Here is a 17,749-nt window from a genome sequence, read left to right as displayed (position 1 = left end):
CTGAACTTCAGCCTCACTCTGCTCTGCCCGTCACAAACTCCCGTCTAAGCCGGCTGCCTGGCCTGAACACAGATCTCAAACATTCTACACATTTTCATTTTGGAATCCCAATCCTTCATTTATAGAATCCAAACAAGAATCAGTCCCATGGAAAAGAAGTATCCACCAACAGAAATTAGTCACTATTCAATTTCCAGCCAGTGAGAAGTGGTGGCCTAAACATTTCCAACAAATGTGGAGACTCTACGAGAGGCCTGTGAAGTAGGAAATCATACCAGTTTGTTTACAATTGCTAGTTTACTGACAAATTTTTAAAATTCTTCAAAAACACACCCAGCTGGCATGGCTCAGTGGTTAAGCACCAACCAATGAACCAAGGGGTCACAGTTCAATTCCCAGTCACATGCCAATTGCAGGCTTAAAACCCAGTGTGGGCCAGGCAGGAGGCAGCCAATCAATGATTCTCTCTCATCATTAATGTTTCTGTCTCTCCCTCTCCCTTTCTCTCTGAAACCAATAAAAATATTTTAAAAATAATAGAATTCTCCCAAAATAAAATCCATCTTTTTACCTAAAACAGGAGGAATCATAATCCTAAGGCAGTGGTCAGCAAACTCATTAGCCAACAGAGCCAAATATCAACAGTACAATGATTGAAATTTCTTTTGAGAGCCGAAAACCGACTTCTGTACATGGGCCACAAAGTTTTAATTGCACTGTACGTTTCAACTGCACAGATATTTTGTGGAAGAGCCACACTCAAGGGGCCAAAGAGCCGCATGTGGCTCGCGAGCCGCAGTTTGCCGACTGGTCTAAGGCATCTAACTCCTTGTGAAGTGTTAAGGAGAAAGATCATCACTCTTCCTACCCAGGCAAATCGAGGGACTCGGGTTATCTGTTTTCAAGTCTTCACTCACACACACCGGCCCTCCGCTGTGCTGGTATCGACTGGCATTCTCAGTGTTGAACCAAGTACTCCTTTCAGAGACAGCTGAGAAAAATCTCAAAAACTTCACAAATACACAAAGCCATCCCAGCTTCCAATAGATAGAAAGGAGGACACGGAAGTAAACAACACATAACAACTCAGAAAATAACGTTCCTTAAATATTTTAGGTAACTAAGAGGAGGTATAGTTGGCATTCGGATCAGAGTGGAATCACACTGGCTTAGGCTTGGATTTCAGCATGTTGGCCACTCCGGGCTCCTCGTCTGTAGACATCAGAACATCAACAAATTCACTCACAGGCAGTTGTGAGAATTTACGAGAATGATGCAAATGAAAATGCCTGGTATGACACAATGGCTAGAACAGAGTAAGCACTCTACTAATGACACCACTAACTTAAAACCCACAGAAAGTTTTAACACACATATTTGCTTGATCCCAAGAAATATGCAGAACTGAATAGTTATTCAACATCCTTTAGCTAATTAGCCGTGCGCCTTCTCCAGATCCTATTTACCCATTTTTTTTCTTTTCAGATAATCAAATTCAATGATCCTTTTAGTCAACCATCTCTCTCAAATACAATATATACCCCTCCTATTGGTTCTTCAAATTCCTTGCCGTGGCCAAAAGGCTCTGCCTGAACTAGCCTCCACCACCATTTTATAGCCTACATCCAGACTCCCTGCGTTCTAGCACCGATGACTTTATGTTCTTAGAACAGGTCAAGACCTTGGGCTGCTTTGCCTTGCTGTTCCCTCTTCCAGGAGTGTAAATACAAGGCTTCTTTTTGTTCTTGACTTTGTCCCTCCAATGTCATAGTCTCAGAGGCTTTCTCTAAAATTTTCTGTTGAAAATAGCTCTCAAGTTCCTGTAACTCTCTTTTACGTGACCATTATTTCCTCCATAGCTTGCATCTCGACCTTCATCTCATTTGATTTCTTTACTTGTTTCCTGACTGCTCCCCCATTATACTTGAAGCTCCGTGATACAAGGACGTTGCTGTCTTCGATATCTTTACATCCCAGTATTTATAACAGCGGCTAGAGCAAAATGAATACTCAAAAACTATGCATCAAATGAATAAATAAATTCAGTTTCAAAACAAGAGGCAGAGTTGGACAGTCCCTACCACCCTTCATTTTGCAACTAACGATAGTAGGCAGTAGAAGATGGGTCTCAGGGAAAGGCTTTAAATTAAAAAGAGAAAAGGGCCCTGACCGGTTTGGCTCAGTGGATAGAGCGAAGGCCTGCGGACTGAAAGGTCCCAGGTTCAGTTCTGGTCAAGGGCATGTACCTTGGTTGCGGACACATCCCCGGTTGATTAATGTTTGTCTTTCATCAATGTTTCTAGCTCTCTTATCCCTCTCCCTTCCTCTCTGTAAAAAAACCAATAAAATATATTTTAAAAAATAAATAAATAAAATAATAAAAAGAGAAAAGGCTGAGGAGAAAGGAACCCCTAGGGGACACAGAAAAAGTTAACCCAACTCTCCCACTGACAAGACGTTAACTGCTCCCGGGGCTGGGAGTGGGACACGGGTGTTGCAGTCTCCATGGTTTTCCCCCTTAGTGTCTATGCTTCCCAGGCTCAACTTCTCCGGCAAAGCTATGTACAAGAAATACAGGTAACAAGAAATCTGGATAGCACTGGTTTTGAAACTCACCTCTGGGTTTTGAGATTGAGAAGAAAAACACTCACACATACACACACACACACACACAACTTTTTATTTCCATTTAATGGGATTTAAATGAAACAAACGTTTCTAGTTGTTCCTCGTTGCTGTCTTTTAAACCCGATCCCTGCCACTTCCCTCCCGGCACTTTACTCAGAGTCACTGAAACCCGCTACCCGTCCTGCCACCAGCATCCTATCCTCACTCTGGCCCTCCCGGACGACAGCTCAGCCGTGCTGACAAACCCAGAGAGGCCAGTGCTGCCCAGTCCGTTTGAAAAAACCAGCAATTTTTCTGGCAGTCTTGCCATTTGTGTCTGAATCCAAAGGGGTGAGTGAATCAGGGGTTAGCAGGAGGCAAAGAAAACAAGGAACTTCCGTGCACTCTTCCCTTGCTAGATTCCCAAGTCTCAATTCCCTGACCACAGCAGCTGAGTCAGTCAAGTCACATCACGACTGCAAACCACGGCCACGGCCAAGTTCATCTCAGCTGCCCCTCCTGCATTCGAGAGCCAGGGCCCGTCGGGTTCTCTAATTATCTTTCCTATTGGTACACATTTTGCCATGTGACAAATACATATACACACACGGGTTTGACCTTCTTATCCCCACATGTTCACAAGCGAGTACAAAGGCCCACGTGTGGTTTGAACACCGTCCGGTCGTCACCTCTTTTAATCGCTCACTCCTTCGGGACACACGGCAAGTCACAAACTGGTAACAAACCAAATAGGGTGGGAGATCCTGGCACCGCGTTGTTCCAGGAACACGTGCCTCCATACGGTATGTAGGGCATACGGTAAGTCACACCACCGCTGAGCGTCTGAGGGCACAGGGAACCACCGTGGAGCCTGAACTCCTGCCTGTGGCAGCCTCCAGAAGTAAAACTGAAGAAATAAAATGTCTGACCCTCATCCTCAGTGTTCGGTCTTTTCAAGCAAAAGGAACCTTACATTACAGACAGCCTCATTCAAAGAGAAAATCGGTGAAGCACCTACCCTCAGGCACTCCCCATCCTGCCCTGGGCCTGCCGGGGTTCAGCAGGCCCCATAAATTGGCACTGTTGATATGACCTTCCCAGGCTGTATTTCAACAAGAGATAACAACAAAGCTGAGAGCTTTGGTAGCACTCAAAGGAGATTTGAGGGACTTAAAACATGCTGCTAAGTTTGGCAGCGAAAGTTTCTGCTTCTTGCAGTTGGAGAAGGAAATCTCTTTATAATTACACTTGCAGATAAGATGCACCAAGCTGTGTGTGCTGCGCATTCCCGTTAGGAACAGATTAGGACCTCCTCGGTCAATCCCCCGCGCTTCTGAGCCGTCCGAGCGGTCACTGCTGGGGCCGGGAGTCCGCATGTCTCTTGGGAAGACAAAGTGCCAGGAGCTTTAGGATATCGCCGACTGTCTTAGCCACCTGCCCGCCCTTCACACCTCGCTGTCTGTCTGAGTTCACACTCTCCGTTAGCGCAGGTCCTATCTTGCTCTTTTACACAGGGTTCTGCCATGTCCCGACTCCAGGGCCATGCAATATACATTACTCATCAGAGAGGGGCCTTTCAATGTACATGCTCCTTTGGTTCACCCAGATTCCCCTCTGGTTTATATTCGGCTTCACCACAGCAAAGCCCCGAAGCTATGCTCTAGGTACTGCCTAGGGGGCACTCACTAGTATGACTGCTCTGCTCAGACTAGATATCTGCCTAAGAAATCGATCAGGGGTGGGGGACCTTTATTCTGCCAAGGGCCATTTGGATATTTGTAACATCATTCAAGGGCCATACAAAATTATCAACTTAAAAATTAGCCTGCTGTATTTGGTAAAACGTTTCATTAACTCACGCCCAATGCCTTGGCAAGGTGAGACCAAATCATTTCTCCAGCCTTATACGGCCCTTCGGGCTGGACGTTCCCCACTGCTCACACAGAGGACGGGGCTATCACTCACATTTCCCAGCAGAACAAACCTGACAGACCAGTCACTCAGAAACAAACTCTGCTTGGCTTACAACTACAACAATTTCTTATGTTCCATTCAGCACTAGACACAAGACACTATTCTAGGCACCTGATACTTAGGCCTCAACCCCATGCAATTATACAGAAGAGGCACTGGGGCAGGGGCAGGCTAAGTAACCTACCTGAGGTTGCACAGTCAGTAAGTGACAGAGCCAGAATTTGACCCCATCGGTCCAGAGCCCAGGCTCTAAACATTATGCTTTCATTGGATGACGCTTCCCCATAACACACGCGTTTCTCTTTAAGCACAACTGGCTCACTCAAAACTCTAAAGGAGAGAGAGAGAGTCGGTCTCAGAACACAGCAATTTTTCTCCACTGAGAGGAGGAAGCAGGGATGGCCATATTTATCCACAGAGCGGGTCTAAGTCTATACAGCGGAACAAATGAGGATTCTATACGTCGACCCGAATTTTCCCAGCAGCACCCAACGAGACCCACCTCCTTCTCACAGGCCTGGTGGGCTTCCTGGCTTCCTCAGGGCTGGAGCCTCTCTGCAAGCTGTGGAAGCCCAGCCCTGTGCGTCTGCGAACATGTTCCCGATTCTCCGAGTCATGAAGATGAAGTAGAAATGCTTCCTTGAATCCAGCTGCTGGGTTTTGTTTTTCAAAGTTCCTCAAATAGTTTTAAAGCATAAACTATATATGTTGGCCAATTTCAGGAGATGAAATGTATAGGATATTATACTTAATTTCATAGAACTTCAGAGAATCGAACTGAAAAAATAAGTCAGAATGTTGATGGAAACACTCAGTCCAAACCTCCCACTTTCTAGAAGTGGAAAATGAGGCTTAGAGGAGTCAAATTACACCCCCAGGGTCTCCCAGCCAGTCACAGGTAGAGCCGAGACTAAAGCTCAGGTCTGCGGTCTACCTGGGCAGGGCTCCCTCTTCTGCTGAAGGCAAGCAAAAGAAAAAATGCATGGCCCCACCATCCAGAACTGAAATATCATTGCTGACATGTACACATAAACTATTTGACATTGAAATTGGGTCTCAAAAGAATTGGTGACCCAGAGAGAAGCTCACTCCAGACTGATGCATATGTCTTTCAGCATACTGATTATTGTTTGTCTCATTTTTTATTCTTATAAGTATATTTCCAGTAGGACATGATCTCACTCATCCAGTAGGAAATGGTGAACAGCATAGACTGATGAACAAGAACAGACCCAGAGATAAGGAGCCATGGGTCAGACTGTTGGACCTCAGAGGGAGGGTGGGAATAAAAGGGAGAGATCAACCAAAAGACTTATGGTGCACACATATGAACCTAACCAGTGGTCAAGGACAATTGGGGGGGTGGGGGCATGAGGGGAGGGATTGGAATGGGGGGTTGAGGATAAATATGTGATACCTTAATCAATAAAGAAATTAATTTTTAAAAAATGCATGGCGGGAGAGATCTCTAACAACAGCAGCAGCTGGCATTCACTGAGAGCATATTCATGCCAGGAACCCTAGTTATACTATAAGTGCTTTACATAAACCAACTCATTTAACCCTTACAACAAACTCTTTCCTCCTGTGAGGCGTTTTGCTTGCACATTTGCATTACATTGCTGGAAAAAGAATCCCAAGATTTTCCCTCCTGTGTATTTTCTTCTTGCTTCTTCATGGTCCATGATGCCCGCTGAGGTTGGCAGGACAATAAGACTAAAGTGACAGGGCATAAGCAGGTTGTCCTGCCATTTTTCTAGATCTTTCAGTGGCACATCAAATCTGGGGCTGATTATTCCACACTAGTTTAACCTGCCTGTGAGGTTCACAACAATTTCCCCAGCTCTGGGGTCATCAATAACTTCAAATTTGCCAATGTAACCATGCCTCATCGCCACAGTTAGAAACTGGCTGGTGACTTTGGAGCACGGCCTAATAAGAACCTGGCATCTGCCTCTCTTTTCAGCACTGTTGATGCTCTTCAGAGCATCAGCCAGGACATTCGTGTGTATGATTATGGCGGCATAGAAAGATGGCGGAAAGACTACAACAAACTTTTGAGATGAGTAACAATACTCCCAATTTGCAGGTGAAGACACTGAGATTTACAGAGATTAATTGGCCAGAGGTCCACAGATAGGAAGAAGAAAAGCCACATGACGAGTCTCCAGAGCTGGCTGCTCTGAGCCTGTGCTCTAAGCTGGGTGGTGGAGGAGACATCCATGGAATTCATGGAAGTGGAGAGAGGAGTGGATGTGTCCAGAGTACTAGGAGCAGCTGGCGAAGGGCCTCCAGTGCTGGGTTAAGGACTGCAGGAGCCCCCAGGGGCTGGCCAACAGGAAAGGGGCAGGCAAGAAGCAGGCCTAGTCTCCCCTGACCATTAAGGGTTAGCATCCTACAGGCTGATAAAGCTGAGCCTGTGAAGCTGGTTGGAGAAGGACCACTTCAGAGACACTCCTGGGTCATTGATAGAAAGATGAAGAAAAACTCCTACTACAAGAAGAATCTGATTTGACTTGCCCAGCACAGGAACCCCAGCCTGATTAAGAGGTGCCAGCCTTGCTCCCTTGGAAATGCTGCTCTAAGTTGGTAATGATAATGGAAAGCATTGGACATCTACCCTGGGCCAGGCTCTGAGCTGAGAGCATGGCAGATGTCATTTCATGCCGTCATCACCACACCCCAACAAGCTGAGTACTATCACTATATCCATTTTACAGATGCCTCGCAGAAAACTGAGACTCAGAGAGATTAAATAACTTGCCCAAGGTCACAAGGTCAGACAGTTAGTAAGCAGTACTGTCAGGTTCTAAATGTAGGCTTATAAGGCCCCTGATTTCCAGATCTAATCACGGCACCACATCAAATGCAAAAGACTCATATGAAGTGCAGATGGTTCCATCAGAGCTGCTCTAAGGCAGCACAGTGCACTCACTGATCATCCAGTGAAACAAACACATTACAGATTGATTCGTTTAAAAGTAATCTATTACAACTCGGTTATCAGAACTCCATAAAGGGGCCTGTGTTCCAGGACACAAGTGAGCGCATCAAAATTCAGTTCCTGCCGAAACCAGTTTGGCTCAGTGGAGAGAGTGTCAGCTGCAGACTGAGAGGTCCCAGGTTTGATTCCAGTCAAGGGCATGTACCTTGGTTGCGGGCACATCCCCAGTGGGAGGTGTGCAGGAGGCAGCTGATCGATGTTTCTCTCTCATCATTGATTTTTCTAACTCTCTATCCCTCTCTCTTCCTCTCTGTAAAAAATCAGTAAAATATATATATTTTTTAAAGAAAAAAAAAATCAGTCCCTTCCATGAAGTGAAGTCGTTCTACTGTAAAACCCAGGCGACTTCATAATTTTCTTTCCAATTTTCCCATTTCCCTTTTCCTATCACCCCCCTCCCGCACACCCCATCTTCTGACACTCTCAGAAAAGCTTTGACACAGGCCGAGAACCCTCGCCCTCCTCATATTTCCAGTCCTTTCGTTGGCTCCCTTCCATCATTCAGACCGTGCCTTAAATGCTTTACATCAGCATCTGAGTGTCGGACCCTCCTTCTTTTTCCCAGCCTAAAGCATGAGTCATTAACCCTGCCACCAAAACCCAACACTTGGGCAGATCTCTGGTTGTTCTCCTCCTCTCTTAATCACACCAAGGCCCACTCTGGGGAGGAAAGAACCACAACATCTACTACAACATATATGGGCATGAGGACCACACTTGATACTTTTTTAGATCTTACCCAGCTCTTGGCCCAGATCCTCTGTGTTCAGTGACTAAATGGGTGAAACGAAATGGGTGAACAGACCAAGACAGCATATGGGCACCAGAGACGCTGCCAAGCCCAAGAGCAAATGAACAGGAGTGTCAATCGCCATGCCAGGCACCCCCACCCACCCCGGTCTTCCCAGGATTTGTTACAACCTACACAGCACTGTCTCCCTGAGTCCCGTGGAGTCAGGCCAGCCTTCTGCTCAACTGTGAAGGCCTCCTGGGTCCACCCAGGTAACCCTTTTCTTTCTATCACCCCTGTCTGCCCTGAGAACTGTCTTCTCTCCAATCCTTCTCCCAGGGCCTCTCCCTGTTTCCTTCTAGTAGTCTTCCTCCTGTTCCAGATCATGATTCCATAACCCTCACCTCATCTCATTTTTCCCAAACAGTGCTTGGGAATCTCCAGCTCACACACACAAACCCCTTCAGGGACAAGTCTCTCAGAACAAGAGTCGAGATTTTTGGAAAGTGGGTGGTTTCGTAACAAGCCCTGAGGAACAGGTCAGCTCTGGCTGAGAAGGCCTCATACCCTATTTGCATATAATTCCGCCCTTTATAAGGAAAGTACAATCAACGATCAGGCAGTTTTTACATGAGGAGGACATTGTGATCATTTCAGCAGCCCTTCAACAACAGTCTATCGGAGCCAAAAAAAATAAGGGAATAGATCTTTGGAAAAATCCTTCAATAATGTAGTCTAGACTCATGTAACATCTTCCTCTCCCCTACACCTACACACACAGACACACACTCACATACACACACACACGCACTCACACCACACACACCCCAAACAATTTTCTAGGGCCTAGAAACAGAGACCCCAGGTTTTTTCAATCACACAATATTCCGTGGCATGTTCTCCTAAGACAGATGTCCCCAGCATTTCCCCCCATCCACCTACTGAGACACATGTTCGCAGCGTCTCCTCCCCCGCATAAAATAGAGGCAGAGTCTCCCTCCCCATCCCCAGAATAAGGCACTCACTAATTCGCGTTTTCCCACAGGCTTTGGAGAGAAATCCCTGCAGACAATGCCAGATGGCCTTTTTTTTTTTTCTTCTTTTTTTTTTCTTTCATGCCCTCCTGGCCCCTTCTCCACTTTCCATGGCTCCTCTAACTCAAAGAACTCAATTATCTGGGAGCCGATTTCCCCTCCCCCTCCCCCACCAGCCCTAAACATCCTCTCCTCCCAGCCGGTGCAGAGCACAGAAGGGGGGCCAATCCGAACCCAGAGCCCTGCAGGGATGCTGCCTGGCCTCCCGCGGGCTCCGATACATGTTCCCTTTGCTTGGCCGCCTCAAGAAACTCTCTTGGGCCCCACACTGGACATTAGGAGTCTCTCAGGGAACAGCTAAGAGAAGCTACAGGAAGACATGATCTTCAGTCTCTCAGTCCCAGCAGCTTGCAGGGAGGTGCTTTGGAAGGCTCCCACCTCCCTCAGGTGCAGGCAGAACTCTCCCAAAACAGGTCTTAGAAGCGGAGGGGGTGGAGAATGGATCGCAGCCTCTCTTGGTTCCAGGCCAGCCCCATGGCTAGGACATTTGCAGTCCGGAGTGTTCCTCCAAACTGTGCACCCAAGCCCTTCATTCCAGGGACAGGAGCAGAGCCCCCAGAATTAAGGATGCTCTTGGCCTGTCCTCCAAGGTATTTCAAAGTTTCAACTTCCTTGGGTAACTGACCATTCTCATTTTAGAGAGGAGGGAGCCCAGGGGGAGAGTGTGCAGGAAGGGGAGCTGAGGAAGGGGAAGAGAGAGAGAACAGGAATGCTCCTTAAGGAAGATGGAGGGATCCGACTTGTGACCTAGCTCTGGGAAGCTGGACTGACAAAGCCTGGGCACAGAGGGAGCCCCAGTCTACGCTGGGGACAAGTTCTCCTGCAGGCCCCAGAAGCTGTGGAGGCAACAGGATTCACCTGGGAACAGGGCTCTACTGTTTTTTAAAAAATACAAAAAATCTGCCTACTCTGGGTCTTTGAGGGAGGAGGGGGGGGGGGGGGCCTTCTTCCCAGACACCACTCCAGGGCATGGCTGGCAGGGTTCTTGTTCTGACAACAAAAGCTGAGGCCCCCCGTGGGTGCCCGGCCCCTCCCTGTATTCCCACCTAGTATACCATGATCCCTTCAGACTCCTGAGGACAGATCTGGAGTGCCCTGGCTGGCATCTCCCCTCCCCTTCAAGTCTGTTCCTTGGCACAGCCCCAGGGCATATCAAGTATCTCTGCCTTTGGAATTCCCACTTCCTTGTTTCTTTCTTTCTTGTTTCTCTCTAAGCCTTAGCCACACAAGCTCCTGAAAGGGCTGCCCAGCCCCCCAGGGGCCTTCCAGAGCAGGAGAGAGGAGGGCAGAGGAGAGAGAGGCCTCCCTGCCCTCGCAACACAGTCTCCCCAGCAGAACCCAGCAGATGAGGGAAGCAGCCCTGGCAGGCAGCAGCCTCTCCTCCAGCTGCTGACATCGATGACAGCATACCTGCCAGGTAGCCATGGGACACTGGGAAAGCCAGGAGTCTGTTGGAATCCCCTTCTTTGGTACTAAAACAAGTCAAGCAAGCGACCTAAGGAAAGGGTCATCTCTGAAGGTCATTCATAAGACTCAAAGTCTACAATGAACACCACTCTTTCTCAACTTCCCAACCCAAGAAAGCACTGTATTTTTCCTTCAACATCTTAAAGAAGTCTTCTAAGGTTTTTCTCATCTTTATTTATAAATGCAGAAGGGAGGGGGGGTGCTTGGTAAGGGGGAGACCAGAGCAGAGAGGCAGTGACTTTCCAGAAGAGAGCTGGGCCGCCCTTCAAATTTCAACTCACCTTACACTGAATAGGTCTTGACTTGTTTAAAATTACGTTCATGGAAATTATCTCATGTGTGTGTCTCTCCCCCCCACCCCCCAACAATCCTGAGAAACAGTTCTATCATTATTTCCGTCCCACAGCTAATAAATCTGAAGTCAGTGAGGTCAAGGGATTTGCCTGTGTCCACCTTAAGAACCTGGCCATGGACTCAAGTCTCCTCACCGTAGATCCGTTAACTGTCTGCAACATCCAAAGAAAGATCATCTGCTAGCATCTTCCCACGTGTGGGGCGACAGAATGGAGGGGCCCCAGCCATAAACCACGCAAGCGGAGGAGAACTGAGACCCTGGGTTCGCCCTGCCCGCCGAAGGGCCCCCTGCTTCACAGGCTCCAACCCATACATACGCTCCGCTTTCATCCCAACCAACAGCATTATCCCCCTCCCCCAGGACAACACACTTCAACCGAGCAGGGACCCCTGGAGTGCGGTAAAAAGGGGCCTCACTTTAGAAGTGGCCCCTCTAAAGTTCAGGGCCCTTGACTTCGCCCTTGTGGGCCCGCAGGCCACAACATTCACGCACACACGTCCACACTCAGGGAGCCCACAATGGGCACGGCCAGTGCTTGCATTGGCAGGCTGACCCGGAATGAATCAGAAGGCCCCCTCATTGTTTGCCAGAATACAAAAGACATTCTGTTCAGAAAGTTCAAGAAAAAATGAAGAGCCAGGACAGCAGCTGTTCCTTCGTCCCACAGAGAAACCAAAGTCGCCTGAGGTCCAGGGTGCGTAAGACGCAGCATGGCTGGGGTGGAGGCACGTCCTCTGGTGGGTCTCCCCTGCAGGGAGTGCCCTCTGCGTTAGTCCTCCTAATAAGACCCCTGACAACCTAGCTACCCCTTCACCTTGCCTTTCTCACGTGTCTCCTCTCCTAGGCCACACTGCGGTCCCCACACAGCCCTCCGCTAGGTCAGAACAAGTTTTACCAAAACAGAGGACAAACAGCAGGAGCACACTGCGTGCCCTGAGATCCGGTTAAAATATTAACCCTGGGAATCCGTCGACACAGCCCCAGCCCCTCATGTCTCCCCTGGCAGCCTCGCTCCTGGCAGCTGTCCCCGAGGGCTCACTCTGAGATATCTGGTTAAGAAACCTCTCTGTAGACCCTCCAACCCCAAGACCCGTCCTCTAGTACCCTTGCCACCCCAACAGATCTTTAAGGAAAGCCTGTGATGGACCTTATTAATGAGGGAGGACAGCTTGCTTCTTACGGAGCTACCTGAGAGAGACAGACAGACAGGCAGACACACAGACACACACCGACCCGTTTAGATATCCTGAGACAGTCCTTCTGTGCAAATAAATGCTCCACAGAGACTTGCGACTCACCACAGGCTCCTAGCTGAGTTAATTGCCTTTTTTTTTTTTTTTTCATTATAGGTCAGACACAGCAGCATCAAGAGACAAAACAGACAGTGTTCACAGAACAAAACAGAGCCACTCAAAAGACACCGGAGTTTCCATGTAAGAACTATAAACACAATGCTGGCGTGATGAAAACTCACTTTTTTCTACATAAGATTCTTCCTGTAAAATATCCTAAGCCTTTGTTCTAAATAAAAGTAAGATGATTTTTCTATAGTGAAGTCTAAACACTTGAGGTTCAGCAAGAGTGAGATCAGCTAGACTTGCAAAAGTCAAGAAAACTGGCTGTATCCCTCCCTCCTTGAGCTAATAGAATCCAACTGTGGGAGCATGACATCATTCCCGAGCCCCCAGCCCTGAGCAGAGAGCACAGACACTCGCCTGCCTTCCAGAAAGCAGCCCAAGACCACGGTCAGGGCAGGAGGGAAACGGCCCGGCCCGGAGCAGACCTTACCTGGGAGTCCCGGTGCTTTCCTGCCCACTCCATTCTCGGCAGAGTCTGGCTCACACCGCAGTCTGTCAGGGAGCCCGGGGGCCCCAAATCCACTCACTGGAGCTCTGATACCTGTTGCGAGCTTCCCACAGCGCCTTCCTCTGACCTTTCCTGGTGCTCCTTCCAGCCAAATGAGCAGAGCCCTGCTAGCCGGCCAGGCCAGTTGCCATGGAGACCCTGTTCTCGCCAGCACTCGCTTGCTGTGCTCTCTCCCTCTCTCTCTCTCTCTCTCTCTCTCTCTCTCTCCCCCCCCCCCCCCGCCCCCCCACTCTCTAGCTCTGGGAGGCTTCCATGAAACAGCACTGTCTTTTGATCAGCTCGGTTTTTGCACGCATTCCACTCCTCCTACCTCCCGTCCAGTCAAACAAGGCTCTGGGCTGCTCCTGGGAACTTGCTTAAACAGCTCAGTGGGGAGAAGGGAGAAGACAGTGAGTGGACTTGTTTTCCTCCCCTCCAGTGTCTCATTTTTTTATAACTTGGAAGAATCTTGGCCGGGGCAGGGGGGGGCGGGGGGGGGGGTAGCTGGAGCACTTGGAGGGGAAGCAAGCCCTTCCTCTGGGTCCTGGATACGGGCAGGAGGACCCAGATGCATTGCCTTGACTTGTTTGTGCACTTGGGATTTTCCGGGCAGCAGCTGAGGCGGAAATGCATTCACATCCCAGGAGCTCGCCTGGACTGGCCTCTCTGCTTACCTTGCTGCCTGCCCAGGTCGTGGCGGTGGCTTTAACCGGTGCAGGGCCTCATGATACTAGTGCTGGTGCCCAAGCAGTCTCTCATCTTCCTGCAATGAAGAGGAAAGACACTACGTCAGGACCGGTGAGAGTCCTGGGGAAGTGCAGAGTCGTAGCCCAAGCAGCAAAGGTGACAGACACATATCCTCATCTCTCTTCCCTGCTCTGAGCCTGCAGCTACAGCTCAGGCTTTCTGTGAGCTGCTGTCATGGCCAGTAACAGTATCACTTCTGTCCAGGAGGGAGCACAGTGCCTAGGACACAGCAAGCCCTCTAAGTTTATGAGCATTTATGCTTTGTAACCTTCTTCTACATGCACTATTTGGTCTGATCCTCAAAACCTTTTGAAATGTACTGGACCGATACTGCCATTTTATAAATGGGAAAACTGAGGCTCAGAAAGATCAAATGTTTAGTCCACAATTACAAAGCTAGTTGTGCAGTTGAAGAACTGAGAGGAGAGAACAGTCCACTGCCACCTAGTCCAGTGCCCTTTCCGCTAAAGTGCACTGCCATGTGATCTCACAAACTAACAACTTTTTTGATACAAGGCTGGGACCCAGGGGAAGGTGGAGAATCTTTTTGTTGTTGTTGTTAATCCTCACCCGAGGATATTTTTTTCCATTGATATTTTAGAGAGAATGGAAGGAAGGGTAAGGAAAGGAAGGAGAAAGGGAGAGAGGCTCCCAGATGGAGCCTCCCACACAGGCTCCAACTGGGGCTGGATGCTGAGCCTGCAATGGAGGTACACGCCCTTGACTGTAATCAAACCCATGACCCTCTGTCCACAGGGCAACGCTCTAACCATTGAGCAACTGCCTAGAGAATCTTTCTGAGTAATGGTGACGTAGGCCTGACCTTTTAGTCTGAAGACTCTATGATAGCACCTATGAGATGTGGACGTACTGGTGCACATTTTAGAGGCAAAAAGTCCTGCTCTATAGCTATAAATTATCTTATATTTTTTTCCAAAATACTCTCACAATTCTTGACTCATCTGTTCAACACAATAGGCCTGAAAGTTAGGGCTGGTATTATCGTACTAATTCAACTGTTTTTGTTTTTAAAAATACAAGAGAGGTCAAATGACTTGACCCAGGTCACAGAACCAGAAAATAGCAGATCTAGAACAGCAGTCACTGATTGGAGGCCTGAAAGATTAGCTACCGCTGATCTAGAAATCATTCCAAAGCCTTCGGACTCCCTTCCATATATATTAAGCAGACTAGTTCCAAGAGCACCGGGCAGGGCAGGAGTCAGAAGGCCTTGGCAGTGCCTGGCTCAACCACCAGGCCTTGTGCAACTGGGCAAGTCATCTAACCTCAGCTTCCATCTATAAAACCTATCCTAACTGATAGGGCTGAGATGAGCGTACAAACAGTTAATGTGTGAAAGTCAGTTGCTCTTCACCACAAACAACAAAACCCTGGAAGAGTTGTTCTCTCCCTCCACCGCCCCCCAAAGAAGAAGACACAGAGCCTCAAAGAGGGTGCACACCCGATTACCCACTGAAATGCCCAGCCTGACCCCCAGTGCCCCTTGGAAATCCCTCACAGGCCCTGGGGTCCCAAGTCTGCAAAGGAAGAGAGAATGAAACAAGTGCAAGGCCATCGAATCACTCAGGTTTTCCTTCTTCCCACTCCCAACAGGCATCTCATCCCAACCCAGGTCAGGTTCTCCTCCTGACCTTCCACAAGCACAGTCCACTGGCCAGTCTCCGTACTGAGAAAGCAGAGGTGATGCCCATCGTTTCTAAAAGAAGGTATTATCCACATTATCACCGATATAATATTGTACCAAGAGTTCCCGAGCAACTGCCATATGCCAGGCATTTTCCCAAGAAGAATGAGGGGCCAAGGGGCCAAGGCCGAGTCCTGAAGCTGGTACAAGTGAGTCTTGAAAGCAATCTAAAACTTCAAAAAGCCCTCCAGACCTGACAGAGAATGCAGGCCCTGCTCCCCCTAGTGGCATACTGGGGTTATACAGAGAGGGCTTCTGTGAGGCTGGATGCAGATCGATCCTACCTGACCTGTCCTGAAGGGTAGGGCTCTTACAGCCTTATGCGGTGTAGTGCCCGTTGAGAAGCCTGCAGGCACACTGTGCCAGCAACCCGGGAGACAACCGTCTCTACCTCTCTCCCCCCACATCCAACCCATTTACCAATTCCAAATAACTCTACTTCCAAAATACATCTTTCACCTGTCCATTTTCTCTGCTCCTCCAATGCCACCCCAGTCTCTCCCCTTATTTATGGTAAAAACCTCCCAACTGGCCCAGCTTCTATTCCTGCCCTCACAACTCCCTTCCCTGTGAAGCCGTCTGAATCACCCTTTAAACCAGCTTGTGTCATTTCCCAGTGCACTTAGGATTAAAGTCAAAATCCTTACCGGGACTTCTGAGGCTCAGCCCGATCCTTCTCTAGCCTCCTCCAAGCACGTTTCCTGCCCTCCCCCAGCTGTGTGCTGGCTACACAGGCTTTCTTGTAGTTTCCCCAAAACGCCCAGATTTTTTCCAGGTTGTTCCCCATCGCGTGGGGCACTCCCCTACACCCGCCTTAGCCTGGCTGACGCTTACTCACCATGCCTTGACTTGCCTCTCTCCTCCTCAGGGAACTCCTCCACGGTCCTCCAATCTGAATGAGAACTTATCCTTCACAGCACTCGCCATGGTTTGTTTTTGCCCATTTGTGCACTATCTTGCTTCATGTCAGTCTTCCCCCATGATTCCGTAGGAGCAGGCGCCTGGGCTGTGTTTGGGTAACCACCGTATTTCCTGTATTTAGTACAGGGCCCACCTCGCAGCTGGCACTCACTAAATATTTGCTTAGATGAATGCATAAAATCCCATTTCTTTCTATCCTACAGGAAGGAGAAACTTAGAGAACAGCCATTTCATGTCACTCACTCTATCTTTTCATAGATGAACAAACTGTAATTACATGTCCTTCCCTCATGTGCTCTGCCTCTGGGCTCCGTTGGAAATTCCTGTAAAGTCTCCCTGTGGTTTGTTTCCCAGAACTTCCTTGGTAAGGTCACTCTTCTCAGGACGTGCTCCCGGCTTTTACAGCTTCTCCCGTTACCAGAGTGCCCGCTCACAGGCCCTCCACCGCCAGCGCCAGCGCCAAACCGAACGGAACGGCCCGACTCCCATAGATGAGAAGGTCCGCTCGGGTCAGCTCCATTCAGGCACAAAAACACGTTCCCTTCCACTGGGCAGGTCACTGTGCTTACAGAAAATACATTTTTACTTTAAAAAATAAATAAGAGCTGAAACCGGTTTGGCTCAGTGGATAGAGTGTCGGCCTGCGGACTGAAAGGTTCCAGGTTCGATTCTGGTCAAGGGCATGTAAACTTAGGTTCGGGCACATCCCCAGTACGGGGTGTGCAAGAGGCAGCTGATCAATGATTCTCATTGATGTTTCTAACTCTCTATCTCTTCTTCTCTGTAAAAAAAAATCAATAAAATATATTAAATAAATAATTTTATGTTTTAAAAATTCGGAGACGGGCGTAAAAGTTTTGGGGGGAGAAAAACACCTTTTTTCGTTACTGAAAAGAAATTTTGAAAACTATTGTCTGGAGGTAGGGGGGCAGGGATACTGAGGCCTAAATAACAGCAGGAGCAGCGTGCCTAAGTCCAAGCCCCTCTCATGAGCTACATTTCCACAAAGTCTGAAGCCCCTTCTGGCTTCATCTCCTGCCCACAATTCCCCTGCCACCACCACCCCACTCTAGGCAAGCCGCAGCACACCGCCTAGTGCCCCGAACACAGCATGTTCCTCTCCCGGCCCTCACCTCTCAGCCGTTACTTCTACCTGAGAGTCTCTCCTCCCCCAGCCAGCAAAACCTGGTTACCTTCAACGCCCAACTCGGTTAACACGTCCTCTGTGAAACATTTCTAGGTCTCCTGGCAGAATGTCTACGCTGCAAGCCACAGCAGCTTGAAGGCGCCTTTATTATGG

The 17,749-nt window shown here is 48.7% G+C and overlaps 1 protein-coding gene and 1 pseudogene across 4 annotated transcripts in view; both read right to left on the bottom strand.

Moving 5' to 3' along the window:
* Positions 1–17,749, bottom strand: part of DENND2B (DENN domain containing 2B) — a 148,586-nt gene that overhangs the window by 85,305 nt on the left and 45,532 nt on the right. For 2 of the 4 annotated variants that reach the window (XM_036427235.2, XM_036427239.2), the window contains exon 2: positions 13,751–13,839. The gene's annotated coding sequence lies outside the window, so the exon portion shown is untranslated. Of the gene's footprint in view, positions 1–13,019; positions 13,525–13,750; positions 13,840–17,749 lie in introns of those variants that run through there. The other 2 variants (XM_036427234.2, XM_036427238.2) reach the window with 2 other exon arrangements.
* On the bottom strand, positions 6,034–6,686 carry LOC118713185 (annotated as a pseudogene).

This window comes from Pipistrellus kuhlii, unplaced genomic scaffold (genome assembly GCF_014108245.1).
Source record: "Pipistrellus kuhlii isolate mPipKuh1 unplaced genomic scaffold, mPipKuh1.p scaffold_m20_p_9, whole genome shotgun sequence".
Lineage (NCBI taxonomy): Eukaryota > Metazoa > Chordata > Mammalia > Chiroptera > Vespertilionidae > Pipistrellus > Pipistrellus kuhlii.
Note: the sequence above shows the minus strand (reverse complement) of the source record. Positions and strands in the feature narration are given on the sequence as shown.